The 20,000-nt window shown below is 40.5% G+C and overlaps 1 protein-coding gene and 1 long non-coding RNA gene across 2 annotated transcripts in view; one reads left to right on the forward strand and one right to left on the reverse strand.

The window, feature by feature from the left end:
- LOC138056470 (cysteine-rich DPF motif domain-containing protein 1-like) overlaps window positions 1–20,000 on the reverse strand; it is a 41,460-nt gene that overhangs the window by 6,561 nt on the left and 14,899 nt on the right. The gene's annotated exons all lie outside the window — the stretch shown is intronic.
- Window positions 5,381–9,342, forward strand: LOC138056471 (uncharacterized). The gene is made up of 3 exons (XR_011133462.1): window positions 5,381–5,511; window positions 7,902–8,098; window positions 8,847–9,342. It is a non-coding gene; the product is annotated as an uncharacterized lncRNA (long non-coding RNA).

Below are 20,000 nucleotides of genomic sequence, written 5' to 3' on the forward strand. Positions count from 1 at the left end.
GGAAGAGTCTTTCCTATCACTCTCTTGCTAAGTGGTGTCTTTGTGCGTAGAGTCTTCTGCGCGTATTTTGTTAGGATTTCAGGGGGAGTAGAAAGGCGTAGATTTCCCTGGTTTGACACAGTAGAATATTAACCTGCAATGGCGTCGAAGATTGAAACGCAAATGGTGTTTTGGAGGATATTTACACAAAATATACCCTTATAGAGCTAAAGAATGGAAGGTAAATTGGATAAACAAGACAGACGGTGAAAAATTAATATCTGGAATCTTAAAAGCAAAGAGTAATGGACTTCGACAACAATCTTTCGCCCGTTGAGCCGTAATCAAAGTGTACCAATATTGTACCAAGTGTGGTGTTTTGTACAACACTGAAATCAAATGGAAAATTCTCTAGTGAGAGGGTCTCAATGGGGTTAAGCGTGTGGCGTGAAACGTCCAAAAAATTAACCGTGTGTCGTGAAAAAGGCAAAAAATTAACCGTTTGTCGTGAATTATTTTGTCCAGATAACCGTGTTGTTTGTAGCTTTTCCTAAGCTCTGAACAATTATTTGATGTAAAAATTAAGCGTGCACCGTGAAATCGCGAAATTTTTAACCCTGTACCGTGTTTGCTACACCCCCAGTGAGACTCTCTAGTAACTTATGGGTTTAACAAAGACAGAGAAGGGATTGAACAACTTAAGTGGGTCTGTTATCTCTGTTGTCTGACTTCTTTATATCTATTTGTACTCAATTCTGCACAGTCTTCAGGTAACAATTGGAAATTTCACTAATTTTTGTTAAATATAGCATACGGCCTCGTGAGTTTGTATTTCCCGTCTGCCGTAAAATTGATTTCCACTCTCAAAATTACCTCCAGAACCAACTTTCTGCGTAGAATAAGCTTTAGGAATGATTTTTTTGTCTTCTGTGGTGACGATTCGCGAACATTTTGTGAAAGAATATTTATAACGGGTCACACGCGCAACTTGATCGCCCGAACTTGCCCGAGTATGCACAACATCCACTCGGCCTTTTGACATCCTATTGAAAAAAACTTGTAAAATATTCGCGGAACGGTCGATTTCTCTGAAATTTGAAAGGATGATTGCTAACAAATATAGAAAGATTTTCACAATAACTAAAAATTCCCATGTTAAGCTTTTGTGCTTGTCAGCATTGTGATTTGCGATAATTCGCAAGTCTGTTTTTGTATCTCATAGATGTTCAGACAGATGAAGTGTAAATATTCAGTTAAACATTACAACAAAATTAAAAAAACAGAGACGTTGTTTTACTCTGAAAACGACGAACGATTAACATTCTCTCCAGTAGTTCATTCAGTTGACACAAGGTGATCACGTGCACCTTTATGGTTGCCTAGCACGTGATCAATTTCTTTCTTTTGACAAAACGTAAAAGTCAGAGACTGCAGAAATTTTCGTGTTTTTACGATCGATTGTCATTAATGTTTCGCTGACAATTCGATTCAGAGTTGTGACCTATCACGCGAAAAGGGGGCTTATGGATTTCATGGTGAACCGTGAAATACATTTCACGGTCACGGCTCGTGAACGGCTCTGTGAAAATGAAATTTCACGGGATGTTCACTATTGCTCCAATTCTTTTCACTATGCTCAGTGAAAAAGTTCACGGCGTGAAATCGAAGACGTCGAAAATAATGAAGTCAAGTCGTGAACTCAATTGTGTACAGTTTGGGTCGTATTTGAATTCTCTTGTCGCAAGCAAGGCTGACGTTTACAGGATACTTCGCAAAATTTTGGAGCGAAGGAAAATTTTTGCCAGCTTTTTCTTCCATGTAAGTAACCAGGTATCCTTTCTTTCCTTATTTTAAACTATAATTTGATTCAGAACGTCCATGATACACATGATGAGTTGTGTTTTTGGTAAGAGTTGCTTTCCAATTTTAGTTAATCGACTTGGAAGCCTTGGTCGTGTTAGTCTGTCCATGGTTTTTAGTGCTAGTTTTTGTCCAGGGTTGCGGCTTGTTGTTCTTCTCTTTTTCCTTTCTTGACTCGGCACGAGGGGGTCGGGTAGAGGTCCAGCGCTGGACTAGAAACCCCCTTGCTCGGTTGCGCTCTAGCCCTGAAGATTCGCATCCAATTACAAGCCTAATGGTGTCGCAGTCAGCTTGTCTTTATCCCTGGGATTTTTGGATTTACCTCGTGGAACTGGTGTTTCATATTCCATGAGATTTCTTTAGTTTTTTCGATATATTTTTTAAGAACGAAGATTTTAGTGTAAAGATTTTTCATCTTTATTATTCCCATTTTTAAGAACGAATAATTTTCATGGTCAAATATTTATTAATCCCTCCTACTTGATTTAGTTTTTCGTACATGTACTATCTGACTGTTTCTGAGATTACATTTTTAATTTCACTCAGAGTTTGTTTCTTTCGTTAATCTTATTGTGGGGTTAAGAGTTTGCTTTGTGAACATCTCCCCCTCATTTTACAGACTAACCATAACTTTTGTCTATGATTTTCCCTCAACTCACCATCCACACACACACTATTCCCCAAAACTACCTACTGATTAATGAATGTTTTAATTAGTAGAGAGAAACCCCTTCTTGTAAGGCGGATTCTTCTATAAACACCAACTAAGACAGCCACAAAGGTTACTAGGTTATCTGCTGCATCATGTATTCATATTAAACAAAAAACACTTACCCCATCCCCACAGCGGCTTCTCGTAACAGCTCCATGGTTACGAGAAGCCGCTGTGGGGATGGGGTAAGTGTTGTAATGACTGTACCGCATCGGGTGGAGTTAATTTGACCTCGGACCCAAGCTCCGTGTCTTCACGGGTCATCAGTTGCAGTTAAATTCATCAGCTATCGTGGAAATCGAAGCAGAAAATGCTCATTTCCAGCCAAGTGCGTGGGGATTTTTGACGATGAAACATTCACGGAGGTTCGCAAATGATGTGGCTTTAGCTTTGCGTGAAAAAATTTTGGCTGGGATGGATTTTCGAGTCGCAAACCGCCTCTGAGCTGACAACGGTCGGAATAGTAGAGTGCAGCCTTGACTTCGTCTTAGAACATTGAAAACACTGAAAACACAGAATTCCCGAAACGGTGTAATAAGCTCCAAAAGGCACAAGAATACACCAGAGGTGAGTCATTTTTATTCACTTTATTGAATGAAAGTTAAATTAAGCATTTGTTAGGCTTTATAATCGACGGTATTTGATTTCCCATACAAAGTCTTACAACGCGTTTAAATTCACAACGGCTGTCTGTAGTGACGCTAGCTTGGACTGCCTATTTCAACAAGAAATAGCGTTTCTAAGCTAACCCCCGCTGATCTACAGTATTTAGGTCTAAAAACCCCGTACGTTGAAGACGATTAACTTTCAATTGCTTTGCTGGGTACTATTATGTCAATACTCTAAGAAATTCGACTTCTCCGGAGCTTGTCTCGTTAGTCTAGTGGATATCGGAAACTGCAAGGAGAAGTTCAACCACAGGTTACCCAGGCTCACTGTGTGTGCCACATTTGTAAATATAGAGAACATAATTTATGAGGCGAAGTTTAGGTCTGAAAATTTGCTAGAAAATGGAAATAAAAATCGATAAAGCTTACCATGTGGTGAGCTGTTGTTGTCTTTAATACGTACACGAAGTTTCGGGAAAAATGGTCCCCGTTCACCATCCTTCATAGTATAGTGACAGTTGCAAGGTAGGAGACGGAAGCCAGCTTAGGGGACTCCGATCGACCCAAAACAAGCACGATTTTTTTCGCGAAAATCGAATGGCGGCCACAAACCGTTGTCCTCGCAAAGTGTCCAATTCAAAATGGCACTCAACTCGGGACGCCTGGTGACGAGTATAATAAGTTCTGGAGGGAGGGGAGTCCCAAATTGCTATAAACAAAACTCACTGAGCAATCTGGGACTCCCCTCCCTCCAGGGGGACTTATTATACTAGTCACCAGGCGTCCCGAGTTGAGTGCCATTTTGAATTGGACACTTTGCGAGGTCAACGGTTTCTGGCCGCCATTTTAGCAGGTTAACTTACAAGTTCTAGGGAGTCTGGTGGCTTCGCGTTGCTACCTGGAGATGCTTCAGTGGATTCAAGGTTTAGAGAAATTCATGTTCCACGAGCCTGGCGTGTTCATTTAGCGACTGGATTCGATTTTCGCGAAAAAAATCGTGCTTGTTTTGGGTCGATCGGAGTCCCTAAGCTGGCTTCCGTCTCCTATCTTGTCACTATATACTATGAAGGAAGGTGAACGGGGACCATTTTCCCCGAAACTTCGTGTACGTATTAAAGACAACAGCAGCTCACCACATGGTAAGTTTTATCCATTTTTATTTCCATTTTCTAGCAAATTTTCAGACCTAAACTTCGCCTCATATGTTCTCTATATTTCCCAATGTGGCACACACAGTGAGCCTGGGTTATCTATGGTTAGAGCGTCCTGCTTCCCACCCCACTCAGTTCCCATTCTGTTGTTTACAAGCGCTCGCGACAGAGGTCGATCAAAGAAAAACCCGCCGTTGATTTCCAACAGGATGTAACACCTGACTGCCAGTAATTTCCGAAGAACAAATGAACAATTCGTTCAGTTACAGGCGAGGCATTTTAGAACAACGATTTATTTTTCCTTTCTGATGAAATGCGGGATTGTCATGCGGCCTTGACTCGCCTGGCGTGACATTCGCGGTTGTGGCGTGAATAATTATCAAGCGCCGCTAGATTTTCTCCCAACGCTGTCATTATAAAGCCTTATTGTCGTCTTAAAATCGAACTTAATTTTTTTGATATACAAAATATTTCTTTCAGGAATACAGGGTTTTTTGGTGCCGTTCTTTTCTATGGCTTATTTACTGCTTTGCGCGTGATTTATTCCCTGTTTCCTTCGCATTTATTTATTATATTTTTGCGCTTTTTTAAACGGCCCAGGGATTGCTGTGAGAACTAAAATGTAAAGGGTCTTAGTTTTCCGGGTCTTAGGTCTTAGGTCTTAGGTCTTAGTTTTCCGGACACCCGCGCCGGGGGTATGTAAGATGTTATTCACAAGTATTCACAAGGACAAATTCGGCTCGGCCCAAGCCTAATTTAGATGTCCTTTCGTGGCATATTGAGGTAAGTTAGCTAAATTTAATAGGCTTGGGCCGAGCCGAATTTGTCCTTGTGAATAACATCTTACCTCTCTGTCCTTGTGTGGGCCCAATTCCAATACTAGGGTTGATCTCTGATGGAATAATTAGGTATAAAAACTTCACAGTAGTGTTAAACCTCACTCGAACTTGGAATCATTAAAACCTTGTTTAAAATCTTTGTTTCGTTGAAGTAGACTGTACGTCGTATAAGTTGAATAAAAAGGGAAATGTCAGTTTGAGGGATGGAAATAAGCGATGACCGCAAGATTAGCCTGATCAGCACGTGATATGCACGTGATGTGTTTTTTTCTGGTGGCCTTATTAAGCATATTAAGTTTTCAGAGCTTCACAAGAAGTGACATTTTCACGCCCCGCTCAGTGGAAATAAAGCGAACACGCGGGTAAGTTGCAAGTATTGAGGAGATGTAATTGAACAACTAAGCTGTCTCTATCAGTTGAACCGGAATTAGAATTTCGCTGAAAGAAGCGAATCACATTTCTAAGATTGTACAATACAGCTTTGTGAGATTCGCATTTTAACACCACCATTTCTTGGTGTGGTTATCCAGAGCTAATCGATCCATTGATCTGCGCGATAGGCGCAAACAGAGATTAAAGAAAATATTTATGATATTATTGCCAAATGCAAGCTTCTTTAACACAGCGCTATAAAGTTATGGATTCCACAAATTTCACACAACGTTTAGTCATTCCACTCATCTTGGTCATCCAATGGAAAGTTAGATCATTACAAAAGGCCCAACTTCTAAAAATTGGATGTTAGTAATCCCTTTATGGCAAAGTGGAAAGAAACATTGCCATTTTCATGGCTGGCAAGCGCAGCAAGTAAGCAAGCAAGGTAAGTTTTGCATACACTCTTTCTTTTTTATAAGAATATATTTTATAAGAATATCGAGGCTGAAATTTGCGAAATTTTAAGAATACTTTAAGAATAAACCCGAGGCTGCAATTTTAAAATGAATGTAATTTCGTGTGTTGAAAATCTGTAAATGCAATACATTTAAAAAAGTGTCGTCTGACGTGACATCTTAACTTCCAAACACTTGTGAATTGATATCCCAATACATCGTTAAACGTAAATGTCATAAATATTTTCAGCCTAAAATCGACAGGAATATTCAGCCTGGGCCAAAAAAAAAACAATATTCTTATCAAAAAGAAAGGGTGTAGTTAAATATATACACATACCTACACGGTTGAATGAAGTGGTAGAATACTTTCATGCAGTCTCTAGAATTCGAGTTTCGCGGACAGAAGCGAATCACATTTTTCAGATTGTACAATACAGCTTTTAATAGTGTGGTTGACAATTTAACACCTTTTTTTTGGTATGGGTATCCAGATTTAATCAATCCATTGAAATAATCTCTATTTTTGCTGCCACCTTGATTTAGGGGGAAAACAGACTGAGTTTAAATTAAAGTAGATGGATTTTTTTGTCCAAATATATTAAGCTTCTATAACCACTCTACAAAGCGATGGATTGCACAAATTTCACACAACTTTTTATCATTCCACTTATCTTATTTAGCCAGCCAGTTGATATGCAAATAGCTGAACGGGTATGCTGCTGTTTTAATATCGCCCATAAATTATTACAAAAGGTCCAACATCTGAAAATTGGATGTTATTTTTTACGTTAATAATCCCTTTATGGCAAAATAGATAAAAACATGCTTTTTTGCATGGTTAACTAGCAAGCGTATTTTGCATATTTAAATATATATGAGCGTTAATTTAGAAACACTTACGACAAGGTTGAATGATAAGGTAAAATACGTTTTTTACTTTAAATAAAAGGCTTCCTTACCATGCTTGACATTCATTTCAGTACGGCCCTGCTTTCACTGCTTTCAATGGTTATAAAATCGTGAAATGACTTTTGCCACTTGGGTACACGACGAATCTTGGTATCACGGTTGAGTTTTAGTTTGTCTTTTGTTTCTTTCCGAGTTGTTTTGAAAGATGACAACTTAGAATTGAACAAAAACCGGATGTAATTGATTTACAATCCTCTAGGTCCTTTATTCCTTAATGATGAGTTAAAATATAAAAGACAGAGACAGTATGAATATTGTTTTCACAGTTTTAGGGAAAATGTAATGGCACTGTCTCTTTATTAGCCTGATAACCGTGAAAGTTGGCATCCAGTTGTTGCAAGCAAGAGGTTTTTAGTTCATTTTGAATATCCATTTATTCATAACGGATTACTTGAGATCTTTTGACAAAAGACTCAGAATGAAAACAAAGGGAAATTTGAGCTCAAATCACAGATTTCATAAGTAACTGTAAGGTAGCTCAAAATATGCCTTATTTTAAAACTCTACTGAGGTAGGTAATCCTATGCAGTCTTTCGTCAGAGAAGCTACACCTTGTAAGAAATGAAAGCGTGAGAATGCGGAAAACGTGAGGGACAAATCCTAACCCTAATCTCACTTCGTCATTGCTTCTCAGTACAAAATATGTTTTCTCCAAAAATGCACAAACATGGGCAGGTTTTGCAGTCTTCATTTCTTACATATCTTCAGCCATCGCACTGTAAATTACAGCCCAGATGCCATGCCTATCACACATTTCTTACTATAGATCGCGGTAAAAAGTCACCACTTTGCACTGCTGATTCAGTTTATCATCTAAAGCGCATGCGCCTCGAAGGTCTCTATGAGCAGTGAGCAAGAGGCCGTTGTTTTAAAACACGCAATTAAGCCGAAAAAAAAAGTGGGAGTTTTTCTTGGTCCGAAGAATAAAAAATGTACTTCTTTCCTTTCAGGAAACAAGAAGACTTTTCAGACAGCAACACACAAAGTTACATACTCAAGATTCTTCGGTTTTCACACAACCAGAATGAAGAAAATAGCTCTCGTCATTCTTGTTGCTGTCTTTGTAATCGCCGGTTTGGTTGTGGAGACTGACTGCCACAATCTACCAGGTGGACGTATTGCGAAAAAAATGCAGTTGCGGGGAAAGGTTGGAATGTGATAGAGCGGTTTTCAAATGAGTGTCGTAAAACCAAAACCAAAATAATTACTTTGGCCAATCAAGAAGGACGGAGACAATCCAGTAAACCAATCAAAACTCGAAGTAATTACAAGTAGCCGACACAAAGCGCGGGAAAATGTGCACTCGCGAGCCACGATTGGTTTTGGTTTCACTTCTGATTGGTTGAAAAAGTGGCGCGAGCACTTTGAACCAACCACTGAGTGAAGTAATCATAAACCCAAGCAATTCGCTAATACTTGCGACACTCAATCGAAAACCGCTCTATGTACCTTGGTTGAGTTACTTTTGTTGAAAATGGATACGCTGACTTGCTATTCATTTTGGGAGGGGTCGATACGAATCGAAATTTTTACGAATCTTCTTGTGGATGATTTCATTCCGCATCATTCCTTTTACCCATCACATTTTGAAAGACAATGTTGTTAGAAGTTCCTGCGATGTTTTGGTCAGTGGTCTATGCGGTTAAAAAAATTTCGAGGGCCGAGAAAGTGCTTCATTCTGTCTCAAACAAAAGAAAACTGCGTCATATTTTTTTGCACAGAAACATACTGAAATCATTTTCCAAAAAGCTTGAACTTCCACTTCGACAGTATTATTCATAGACGCAAACCTGGCCGAAGTGGCGAGAGTTCGAAACTTGTAAGCAATTTTGTCATGTTGACTAGGTTGATCAGGAAAACACAAGTTTTAACATTTATCTTACCTGAACTTTCAGAGAGAAGCAAGAAGCATCCATCCATTCTTTGGACGTGACGAGAAGCCCTGGATGCCACAGCGCAGGTTAAAGAAGAATGAATGATCGTTGGTTTCCACGATAAATCACCCACAGCACCTCAGTGATAACAGTGATGTTTTCTTTGCAATGAAATAGCTTAGTATCAAGTTCATATATAACCACTTTGTAGACCTACATTTGCGGTCTTACCTTTTGGGACTCTCTAAATCCTCTATCAATACGTGCCTGATATTCCAGTCATAGGAAAAACATCAAATTTTCAGGAACAGCTAATTCAGAATGAATCGTCTCATTCAAGAACTTCCCTGATGATTCCTTTTGTTATTTTTTTCACATTAATTAAGAAAACTCGAATCACTGGATTTCAATGTCACAATAGTCGTGTTAAAGAGAGATTGAGTTACACAGCAGGGGGACAGTGATATGCATGCAAGCACAAAGTGTACAGAAAACAAAATAAAATTGTTTGATAAAAGTGTTCTTCGCACTTATCTTGACAATTTAAGCAATTACCTCTTACAGACACCTGAGAAATTCAGGTTGCTAAAACTTTTGTACTTTAATGACTTACCTTCAAGTATTTCTCCGACGATCAGATTATTTGCTGACGATTGCTTCCTGTATCGTACTGTATTAAATACTGAACTACGGATATCAGATTTCCAGCATTTTCATTGGCACAGCCTATCAGTTCATATACCGCGGTACCTAATATGGTTAAGGAACGCGTCAGCTAGCAGAAAGCATTTGCAGCTAGCTCTGAGAAAAAATTGCCGACAAAAGCCCTTTTGGACCGGAATTGTCCAAGGCAGAAATCAATGCTTCAGTGGAAGAGTTGTTGACCCTGGAGTTTTTCTAAAACAATTATTCTACTCGGGCTTGCTGGATATTAAATGATTATAACCAACTCGGCGCTACGCGCCTGGTTGGTTATCTATCACTTCGTATCCAGTGCGCTCTCGAAGAATATTTGTTAAATAGCTAGTCCTGTGGATGGTCAAATCCTTCAGGGTGACTTAACCGCCTTATCTGTAGGAAAAGGACTGGCAAATGCTATTTAACCCAGAAAAATGTCACACAATTTGCTTTTCTGCAAAGAAGAATGATAAACCATAACTTAATGGTCATACATTTCATAGGGACCACCACCATTCATACTTAATTATACTCTCAGAGGCCTTGAAATGGGCAAGTCACTTGATTTCCTCAAGTGCTAAGCAGACTCTAGGCGTTATCAGGAGAAACTTTAAGCATGCTTCTGTAGAATGTAATCTAAACTTTACTCTGTAGCCTACTAAGACCTAAACTTGAATATGATGGTTGGGCATGGTATCCTTCTCCCCGGAAAGATAAATATCAATTAGACATGGTTCAGCGCTCTGCTGCAAGATGCTGCTTTAATAATTATTCAAGACAGCCTGGTGTTGTAACTAAAAAGCTAGAGAAACTGAAGTGGCCATTTCTTGAGGAAGACAGAAGCTCTCGCGTTTGAATATTTCTATGGTATCGTCAACAGAAAGGTTCATCAAATCGAGAAACGACTTTTTCCACTTAGAAACACAAATCGTGCGAATGCAAGCGCATTCTATCCCTATGAGCCCGGTAACCATGACGACAACAGTTCGAACTAAGCATATACTTTCACGAATCACGTAACCACTAATTTGAAAATAGATTTACCCGATTGAATCTTTACTGTTGAACGGACAACTAACTCGACAAAGTGTGACAAAAAAGCCAAAAAATATTTTGACTCAACTTTCATTGGGCGTAAATGTAGAATAAATTAACGCATCATTAAAAGCCAGCCATGCACAGTATTCAGTTCCTTTAAACAAGTAAGTAATATTTACAGGCCCTCAGTCAAAATTGCTGACCCAAATGCTTACGCGCAGGTAAGTTCCAAGTATTGTCGAGATCTAACTAAAGAGCTATACAGTCTCTATCAGTTAAACCGGAATTCGAATTTCCCTGACATATGCGAATTAAATTTTCAACTATTATACAACACAGATTCCCTGGGTTTATATAAGATTAACTGGGTTCGCAGGATAAGACCATCTCTTTGGTATTGGTATCCAGATCTAATCAGGTCTAATCAGGGTCTAATCAGGGGCACCCAACGAGAACATAGTTCAAAACTACTTAAACATAGCATTGTTAAAAGTATTTTCGCATTTAAACGGTAGATACAGGCATATTTTTATCCCCTAAAAAATTTTCGTCTACTATACACTATAGATTTAGAAAAGGGAGGTGTCTTCCCAAAATATCCATAATGGCATTCAAAACCACAGTTAGAACATATAAACGTTGATTTGCCAGACGAGGATTCTTCGTTCAATTCAGCCACCATTTTTGATTTACTTCCTCCCCAGGGCCTATTGTGTAGCAAGAAGCCTGGAAGCTAGTTCAAGGCCAAAGGCAAAAACGCAGCTCAGCTGAAGAAGAAAAAGTCCGTGAAATTTGAACATAAAGCCTCGTAGCATGCTATATTGAATCTTGTCTCTCATCTCCTTGAGGAAGTTTTCAAATAGGTCTATACACATTAGTTGTCGATTATGTGGGCGTCACGAGGATCAGTGTCATTTTGTCGACCAATGAGATGCCATTTTTACAGCTTCTTCGCGCTTGTTAACCATAGTTATTACTGGGTTGCCAGTATGGCAAACCCAGTCGGAAAGTGGGTGAGATTTGTTTGTTTGTTTCTTTTTCTTCTTTTTTTTTTTTTTTCCTTCTCGAGAGAAATCTTTCCTATCACTCTCTTGCTAAGTGGTGTCTTTGTGCGTAGAGTCTTCTGCGCGTATTTTGTTAGGATCTCACGGGGAGCAGAAAGGCGTAGATTTCTCTGGTTTGACACAGTAGAATATTAACCTGCAATGGCGTCGAAGGCTAGATTGAAACGCAAATGGCGTTTTTGAGGATCTTTAAACAAAATATACCCTTATGAAGCTAAAGAATGGAACGTAAATTGGATAAACAAGACAGGCGGTGAAAAATTAATATCTGGAATCTTAAAAGTAACGAGTAATGGACTTCGACAACAATCTTTCGCCCGTCGAGCCGTAATCAAAGTGAGCTGTAGTTCTAATATTGTACCAAGTGTGGTGTTTGGTACAACACTGAAATCAAATGGAAAATTCTCTAGTAACTTATGGGTTTTACAAAGACAGAGAAGATCATGAGCGCAGGACCAGATCAAGCCAATAAGTAGTACCATATAATTAAATAGACCTGATGACAGAGAGTATTTTAGTTGTTCTGCATATATCTTATCTGTTCCTTGACATTTACCATTCTTCAGTTTCTTTATACTTCTTTCTACTTCTCCGCGCTCTGGAACTGAGTCATCAATCGCAGGGACATCATCTGGTGGTAATACCTTGGGGTAACTCTCTGGTTGCTCTAGTTCGGGTTGTGGCTCATATTTGCGGTGACTGAAGTGTGTAGAGAAGTGTTCCTCTAGTTTCTGATTTGGAATTAATGGTCGGTTAAACCGAGGTGTTGATGTATGTTCTCTCATCATGGAAATTCTTGTTCTGTATCCATTTGCTCGCTTGCAAAATTCAGTTGGTCTCCCTTGGTTTTGAAGTAGTTATTCTTTAGCTCTGTCCGCATCTTTCTTGTCTCATAATACAGTGCCTTTCTCTTGATGGAATCCTTCTCTGAAAGAAGTCTCTGTATGAGTACTTGGTAAGTTGGATTCGTCCATGGCTTATCCATCTCTCTCTTACTCTTTGATGGTATCGTTTCCTGGGATGCCTCTAGAATTGCCTCCGTCATGCGTCCCTCTACTTCATCCACTTCCCTACTATTTTCTTCCTTTTCTTCGCTCCGTAGTAACAGGGCGTCTAGTTTTGCACTGTACTTTCCTTGAATCTCAAGGTCATCCCTTCATTTTCTAATATCTGGTCGCATAGGAGGAGATCTGGATCTTCGGAAAATCTTTTGCACTTCTTTTCGGGTTGGGAAAGCAGCAGTCATGACTACAATCGGATGGTCAGAGTCGAAAATTTGGCTTTGCATCGGATAGACACGGCAGTTCGTAATGGCACGTTTCACGCACAAGTCAGCTATAATATAATCTAGCCTGCGCTTATATCCAAGGTTAAAGTGGAATGACCATGACTACAATCGGATGGTCAGAGTCGAAAATTTGGCTTTGCATCGGATAGACACGGCAGTTCGTAATGGCACGTTTCACGTACAAGTCAGCTATAATATAATCTAGCCTGCGCTTATATCCAAGGTTAAAGTGGAATGACCATCGATGTTCGTTCGATCTTGTTGCAAACATCGTATTTAGGATGTAAAGCTTGTTACACTCAGCGGTCTCAAGGAGTTTTGTTCCGTTAAAACTGGTAGGATCTTCGTCGTGGTAGGGACCGACTCCTCTCCGTGTCTCGTGGTTACAGTCCTGGCCCATGGTTGCATTGAAATCTCCAGCTGCAATGATCTTATACCAAGGATGTTCCTTCCTCGTCTTCTGAATGGCTCTGTGTAGTGTACGGTAAAAGGTTTCCTTCGAGGAGGTACTAGGGACCTTTAGATCGGAGGACGAGGACCACTACGAGTACGAGTTTTCCGTTCTGAGCACGCGCACTTCGAAAAATGTCGGCCTCCGAACCTTATGCGCATGCTCAGTATGGAAACTCGAACTCGTAGTCGTCCTCGTCTTCCGATCTAAAGGTCCCTACTATGTTCTTCAGTAGGACAATAGCATCAGTATATCACCAGCTTCACCCCATTTGCCTTAACTCGGACCATAGTCATGCTGCCTTCCATTATATGCTCAATATCCATGAGTCGGATATGTGGTGCCATGGCGATGGCTACTCCTGCACGTGCTATACTCATGCCATTGTATACAACATGCCAACCGTTCAGCACAGGGTCATCGAAACGTATCTGGCCGTCGCCACTCATCCGGGTCTCCTGCATACACTTTATATCTTGCTCTAAGTTCTTGAATTGTGTCACACAATCTTCTAACTTACTCTCACACTTGCAGGTGCGGACATTGATTTTTCCCAATCGGAACAAATGATGTCTTGGTTTTGGTTCCAAGTTATCCATTAATCAATGAAGGTTATAAGAAGCTCAATATTAAAAGATATCAAAAACAGCAGAAGCCTTTTGAACAATCTTCAGCCTGGAAGAGGCTACTTTACAGCCTGGTGCCAGTGCTCCGTTTGCTCACCTAGTCGCAAGACCGGGATCCCCAGGGTGCACCTGTCCTAGTGACGGAGGTGGAGCTGGCTTGAGTGTGAGAGGCGATTAGACTTACTGGGACTTATAAATGCCTTGTAAGCCTAGCAGTAAACTGAGAGTTGCGCATCACACGATTTGCACCCCAAATGGCTAGCCGCCATATTTACGTCAAAAAGGGCTTTCCAGGGTGGCTCTCAGGCTCTCTCTTTTTTTGTGCGTGAAACTCTCGACAACTCAGTCTCACTCTCGTTTGGCCAACTCTCGACCACTCTCATCTACTCTCAAGTGGTTCAACGCTCGTCAAATCTCATCAACTCTCGCTCTCGTTTGGCCAGGGCTTCAAAGCTAACACGCAGGTAAGTTGCAAGTATTGACGAGATCTAACTGAACAACTATTCAGTCTTTATTAGTTAAACATCTCTACACATCCTGGTCCATTTCAAGGCTGTTATCTGGATCGAAAACGTTCAACCTTGAATTGCCTAGTTTCTAACGCTCGGAGTATCAAAAGCTGGCACAAAACAATGGATTGTTTTGAGTGCAATCTCTCAAGATTCCAGGAACTAGCTTATGCTGAAGAGTCTGTTATAATATTTGAAAGCGAGACTTGGCTTTCTAGCGATGTGCTTAATTCAGAAATAATCCTTCCTGAAGACTATCTTATTGTACGGAATGAATACACACGGTGGCGGCGTGTTATTAGCTATCAAGTCAAGTTAATTCAAATCGGCAAGGGAAATATTTATTGAAACTGACATCGAGATCTGTTTTGCTGAAGTTACAACATGCTGCAACATTAATATTTGCCTGTGCTGCTGCTATAGACCACCTAATTCCGATGGTACTTGGCTGGAAAAATTAAATTCAACGCTTTCTCAAGTTTGTGACCGCTTCAGCAATATTCTAATTTGTGGTGACTTCAATTTCCCTAAGATCTCATGGGACAACCCTGAAAGAACCAGAGGTGCTGATGAACTTAAATTCCATTCAATACTAGGTGATTATTTCCTCCCACAAATTGTCACCTTGCCTACAAGGGATAATAACATTCTCGATCTTGTTCTAACAAATGTTGCGGATATTGTTGAACTGGGCGCTGTTGTAAACCCTGATCAGGTTGGCCTTTTTACGGACCACTCCGTTGTAACGTTTTCTCTTAAGGCCTCTGTTAAAAAAACCAAAATCACCTACAAGATCAGTCTACGACTACCGAAGAGGAGACTTTGAAGGACTTCGATCTGCCTTCCAATCCGTGAACCTATCTAAGGGCCGATTTACACGGTACGATTTTTGTCGCACGCGACAAGCTCACGACAGGCCTACGACATGACTTACGATTGTCGCAGCGTTTTAAAACATGTTTTAAAATGCTACGCCATTTTTTCTGACATACACAAGAATCGTAAATCATGTCATGGGCCTGTCGTAAGCCGTTGTCGCATGCGACAAAAATCGTACCGTGTAAATCGGCCCTAATGTCGTCCAGGATAATAATACCAGCGACCAGGATTGGACATTTTGGAAAGACACATTTTTAGCCGCTGTTGCTGATTTTATACCGTTAAAGACCATACGGAAGAGAAATGGCCCACCTTGGTTAACAGGGGACATCCTATTTCTCTTAAGGAAAAAAGAATCAGTCAGAAAGAAACTAAAGCTCTTGCCTCGAAATGAAATTCTCCGAGACAAATTTAAGACTCTTAGAGCCAGAACTAAACACCTAATAAGAGAAAGCCGAGCGAATTACATCCGAAGCCATCCTAAGAGATTTTGGTCAATTTTCAAACTTACCAACAAATCTTCCAACTTCCCGGACGTGATGTCATTGGGGTCAGTCAACGCTGATGGACGTAGCGAACAACCAACTACAGCTTCTACACCAAAAGAAATTGCTCAGCTGTTTAACCATTATTTGGCATCTGTTTTGTCGCCATCCACAATTGTAATTCCATCTGATGTCTCAATGCAAGTAACTGGCCCAGTCCTCACGGATTTAGAGTTAACCACCGATGAAGTTTTAAAATCTCTTAAGATGCTTAACGTTAACAAAGCAACAGGATCGGATGGAATCCCTGCTCGTCTATTGTGTGAGACGGCTGACAATATCGCCCCTTCACTTACAAAGCTTTTCAACAAGTCCCTTCAATATGGTATTATACCCGATGAATGGAAGGTTGCTAATGTCGTTCCTGTATACAAGAAAGGACGGAAGGATTGTATGGAAAATTATCGACGTATTTCATTGCTGCCACTGGTCTCAAAAGTACTCGAACGTTGCGTACTCGCGCGTTTAAGGGACCATCTCTACCACTTTATCAGCCCAGCTCAACATGGCTTCCTACCAGGAAGGTCGTGTGTCACGCAATTACTCACTGCGCTTGATCAGATTGGTGAGCATATCGATACTGGTAAGCAAACGGACGTAATCTACCTCGACATGTCAAAAGCCTTTGACAAAGTATGCCACCCACTTTTGCTACGTAAACTCAAGCAATGCAATGTGTTTGGACGCCTATTGGATTGGTTTGATGCCTATCTGACTAATCGCAAACAAAGGGTTACAGTCTCTGGCGACACTTCTACGGAGGTGTTGTTATCATCTGGGGTCCCTCAAGGATCACTACTGGGTCCACTGCTATTCTTGCTGTTTGTAAACAATCTACCTGACAGGTGCAGTTCATCCAACGTGGCATGCTTTGCTGACGACACGAAAATCTACAAGCTTATTGACTCTGTCGATGACTCTAAGGCCCTGAAGTCCGATCTTGACAGCCTTATGGATTGGTCTACATCAACATTCCTCCAATTCAATCAGCATATAAGTCTCAGCATATAACAAGAAAGAGAAATCCTACCGAGCGTCAATATCTTACGAACCGGTCTGTCTTGAACGTTACAACAGCTGAGAAAGATTTGGGTGTGTGGATCTCTAGCGATCTGACGTGGACCAACCAAGTTTACCATCATTCCAATAAGGCAAATAAGCTACTTGGATTTATTCGTCGATCATCAAGGTACATCAGGAAATCTAGCACTCGCCGAACTATGTACTTGGCTCTTGTACGTCCGCACCTGGGTTATGCAACCCAAGTCTGGTCCCCTCAATCAATCGAACTGATGAAAAGCATAGAACGTGTCCAGAGAAGAGCAACTAAATACATCTTAATGTTACCCTTCCAAACTGAGTGGTCATACCAGGATAGACTTAAACAATGCAACTTACTACTTGTCTCGTTAGTCTAGTGGATATCGGAAACTGCAAGGTGAAGCCATTGATCCGGTTTCAACCACAGGTAACCCTGGCTCACTGTGTGTGCCACATGAGTAAATATAGAGAACATAATTTAGGAAGCGAAGTTTAGGTCTGAAAATTTGCTAGAAAATGGGGCAAGATTTCCGTACAGGTCCCTACTCATTATGCATACGCTCCTTTGTTTAAAAAAACAATAGGGGTAACAATAGATGTCTTTTGGGACTGTGGCGCTTTGCTCTTTCTTCTTAGAGGTTTTTTTTGTAAGTCTAAATGGACTTTATCTACTATAAAAACTACACGTAACCCATAATCCCTCGATTCGCTCTGACGAAGGGCTAACGCTCGAAACGTCAGCTTTTAGAATCTCTGTACGGTGGCCAATTTACATTATCAACTCCGTTGATAAAACCAAATTTTTGTATACTACTTCCCCACCGACGCAGCACCACAGTTTCTTTAGAAACTACCCCTTCATTCATTTGAAAAAAACCGGTCGAACTTCTGACTGAAATATGGAAAATTGAACATTTTTTCCTGCAATTTCGGCACTTTTCCTGCAATTTTATCCATTTTTCAATTTTAGAATAAGCGCAAGAAGTGGAGTTTCAAGCAATCGTTGTAATAGGGTTCAGATTCTCAAACATAGCAAACAAATGAAATAAAAGTACTGTCATAAAAAATTTAATGGCTACCTGCTCTTTTTATCGTGAAATTGTTCTTTCTGCCGGCTTACGAATTCGCCGAGACACTGCAAAGAGTATGTTTTCTTCCTTCCCTGTATTCAGGATCACGAACGGTGCATTTAGTGGGATTTTGCGATTTATCCCTCTTTGTAGAGATCGGCAATATGCTCAATGATGCTTCCAAGTAAATAACTTTTGTAGAGATCCATGGATGTTCCCATAAGAGGCATACTTCGTTTCACTCCCCATCATGTCTTTTCAATGCCCCGCTCTAGGCTCGTTTGTCTGGGTCGACGAAGTGTAGGCGATGGTTAACTGGGAGATGATGTTAGCCCTTGTCTTGTAGGCAATTGTAAACTTTCCGGCCACAGGTAGCTAGGACTAATATTTTTTCAAGGAAAGTTGACTGTCAGAAAATTATGTGTTCTCGCGGATTGAAGGTTATCCATAATGATTGCAGTTTTTTCCTGAGCATCGCGAAACAGATCCATCTCCTGATGCACTTTGTCTTTGCCAACTGACTGCGTTTCCATACGGGTTTTGGACACGGAAGACGAAAGTAAATTGTTTTCTTTGCACTACTCTATGCACCGCTCGGGATAGGCTATAAAGCAGGGATCAATTTCCACATGTTCAAATCTCCCTTTGCTGACGCTTTTACTTCGCTAGCCATCTTGATTATTACGAAGACACAATTTTGCTTCAAAAGAAGGGAAACATGAAATGATTTTAATAGTGCGAAGTTTTTCTTATGAAAATTACTTTTCATTCATGTGTAAAACAGAACTAATTACCATCACAAAAACTTCGCTCTTAGACTCGCTTTGAAGATGAGGGAGACATGAACTCGGAAATGGCCTATTGCAATGAACTCGTGCCTTAAAGTTTCCCATGAAAGATGCACCAATCAGACTGTAAGCGTGGTACACTCTTCCACGCAGTGAACTTATAAGTGTGCCGCACGCACTGGGCATGAAGGAAAAGCAGGTCACAGTTCACAGCAATACTGGAAAACCTAAAACTATCACAGGGACTAACCTTAAGCATAAAAAGTGCCTTTAGCCGTAATTAGGGTTACGGTTAGCATTATTAAAAAGGGATAGGTTGTTTCAAGAGTAGTAAGACAGGGATCTCTTAACGGTAACCTACGAGTCACTGACGAGTGCAAGTTCGATTGTAGGTGCTCGGTGCGGCACGTGTATATAATTACGTATCATTGTTATGTAATTACTCAGCCAGCATTCAAAATAAATATCATTTTCAAGGTGTGAATTAGCAACTTGACACGTTAGCTCAGTGGTGAAGAACAGGGACAAGTAATAAAGATGTTTACAGTGGGTCGGAGTTCAAGGCAAGCTACGAGCGACATATCATGGGATAAAATGGCAGAAAAAGCCGAGCGGGATCTGGAAACAAGAACAAGACGAAAGCTGGGACGAAAACGAGTAACGGTGTGGGCGATGAAGGGAAAGAAGAGAGAGAGAGAGGGAGAGAAAAAATGAGATCCGTTTTTATTCATCCCGTAAGTACAAATTACCCATGTATATATTCGGTTCTCTTGGGTATACGTATTGTTCTACAAAACAATGGATAGCGCGAATGAATAATTAATTTATTCTGCATGCATAATAAAGTAGGGACCTGTACGGAAATCATTCCGAAAATGGAGATAAAAATCGATAAAACTTACCATGTGGTGAGCTGTTGTAGTCTTTAATACGTAAACGAAGTTTCGGGAAAAATGGTCCCCGTTCACCTTCCTTTATAGTATAGTGACAATTGCAAGGTAGGAGACGGAAGCCAGCTTAGGGACTCCGATCGACCCAAAACAAGCACGATTTTTTTCGCGAAAATCGAATGGCGGCCAGAAACCGTTGTCCTCGCAAAGTGTCCAATTCAAAATGGCACTCAACTCAGGACGCCTGGTGACGAGTATAATAAGTTCTGGAGGGAGGGTAGTCCCAAATTGCTAAAAACAAAACTCAC

The sequence above is a fragment of the Montipora capricornis genome, chromosome 7, assembly GCF_036669925.1.
Source record: "Montipora capricornis isolate CH-2021 chromosome 7, ASM3666992v2, whole genome shotgun sequence".
Taxonomy (NCBI): domain Eukaryota; kingdom Metazoa; phylum Cnidaria; class Anthozoa; order Scleractinia; family Acroporidae; genus Montipora; species Montipora capricornis.